We start from the raw sequence: 2,361 nt of genomic DNA on the forward strand, positions 1-2,361 counted from the left end.
GCAATAAAAAGCATTTTTTAGTGTGTGACAACAACCAAACATAAAAAAACTATATAAATCTGGTATCACTGCAATTGCATTGACCCGAAGAATAAAGGTGCCATATGACTTACACCTAGTGTTGAGCGATACCTTCCGATATCGGAAAGTATCGGTATCGGATAGGATCGGCCGATATTCAAAAAATATCGGATATCGCCGATACGGATACCCGATCCCAATGCAAGTCAATGGGACCAAAATATCGGAATTAAAATAAACCCTTTCTTGCCATGTAGGTTCATTCTACATGAAGGAAAACAACTAAGAATAATGCCGGATGTATTTGGGGAGGTGGCGGAGACATTAAAGTCATAGAGGTTTATCCCAATCAAATAGAATAGCATGTTTTTTGTTTTTTTTAAGACGTTCGGAGTGACAAAGATATTGACTATGTAAATTTTTTTTTTATTTTGTCAGATATTGATGTTTCACTATTCCACGCCCTTCCCCTTCTTTTTTTTCTTTTTTTTTTTTACTTTTCCCACAATTTCATCTTCATCATCATCATCAGCATCGTTGACATCAACTTCTTCTTCACCTTATTCATCTTCTTCTTCATCCTTTACCTTTTTTTTTTTTTTTTATTACATTCTTCATATTCATTTTATTCAACTATTATTATTCTTCCTATTCTACATATTCTTTTTATTCCACTGTTATTATTCTTCCTATTCTACTTCTTCATCATATTCTCATTTGTGACAGGCATTCCCGTAGTTGTTATCTATAAAAGTTTGAAGATTACACCATCCGTTCTGCCAGTCACAAAAGTTACATTTGTCCGCGTTCAGTTTGGCCTGCAGCATCAGGCTTTATCCAGGGGCACCACGAGGAGGAACGGACTCACCCCCATACACTGCTTAGTCTTCTTCTGCATATAATTTAGATAATATCTTTTGCTCTGATATTAAGTCTTATGCTTAATGTTCTTCTGCTCTTTTTTCTGCAGCCTCTTGTTCTTCTGCTTCTCGGTCTTCCATTTCGTCGTCTCCAGGGTCGTCGTCTCCAGTGTCGTCATCTCCGCCGTCGTCGTCTCAGCCGTTGTCGTCTCCGCCGTCGTCGTCTCCGCCATCGTCGTTTCCGCCGCCGTCGTCGTCGTCATCGGGGTGGTCTTCCGGGTCGTCGTCATCGGGGTGGTCTTCCGGGTCGTCGACTTTAGGGTCTTCAACTTGGAAATGTAGCAGAAGGTACAAGAAGGCTGAGAAAATGCCAAGAACCAGCTGATGGAACTGGAACTCGGATGGCTACCCGAAGGTTCAAGAGCCTATGGAACTACCGAGGACCAGCTGACGTTACTGGAACCCGGTTACTAAGCAGGAGGTACCCGTGCTAAAAAGCACTACCAAGGACCGCCTGACGTTGGCGGAACTCGGATACCCAGAAGGAGGCACCTAAGCCAAAGGCTCTGCCCGGAACCAGCTGACGTTACTGGAACCAGGATGGGGAGCAGAAGGTACAAGAGCAAAAGACACTGCCGAGAACCAGCTGACGGTACTGGAACCCGGATGGGTAGCCAAAGGTCCAAGAGCCAATGGAACTACCGAGGACCAGCTGACGTTACTGGAACCCGGTTACTAAGCAGGAGGTACCCGTGCCTGAAAGCACTACCAAGGACCACCTGACGTTGGTGGAACTTGGATACCCAGAAGGAGGCACCTAAGCCAAAGGCTCTGCCCGGAACCAGCTGACAGTACTGGAACCAGGATGGGGAGCAGAAGGTACAAGAGCAAAAGACACTGCCGAGAACCAGCTGACGGTGCTGGAACCAGGTGGTGGACCCCAAGGCCCACAGGAGAGGAGAGAACAGGTAGGCCGCGAGGCAGCCGCAGTTACCGAACCCCAACAGTCCTACAGGGGGAGCTGGGCCTACTGGCACTACAGAACCAGCCTTGACTACCAGTTCACGCAGCCCACATAGGAAGCTCCTAAACTGGAGGCACCCTGGAGTTGGCTAACCCGACCGCACCACGACGGGGCAAGCATAGGCGTCTCAGTGAGCTTGACACAACCCGGAAACAGCTGACGGTGCTATAACCAGGCTTGGCACGAGGGAGTACCTGTGACAAGAACACTGCCGAGAACCAGCTGGCGGTGCTGGAACCCGGATGCGTTGCCCCAGTGTGCAAGAGGCAATGGCACGACCGAGGACCAGCTGACGGTGCTGGAACCTGGTTACTAAGCTGTAGGTGCCCGCGCTTAAAAGCACTACCAAGGACCGCCTGACGTTGGCGGAACTCGGATACCCAGGAGGAGGCACCTAAGCCAAAGGCTCGGCCCGGAACCAGCTGACGGTGCTGGGACCAGGTGGTGGACCTCAAG

The sequence above is a fragment of the Ranitomeya imitator genome, chromosome 4, assembly GCF_032444005.1.
Source record: "Ranitomeya imitator isolate aRanImi1 chromosome 4, aRanImi1.pri, whole genome shotgun sequence".
In the NCBI taxonomy this organism is placed as follows: domain Eukaryota; kingdom Metazoa; phylum Chordata; class Amphibia; order Anura; family Dendrobatidae; genus Ranitomeya; species Ranitomeya imitator.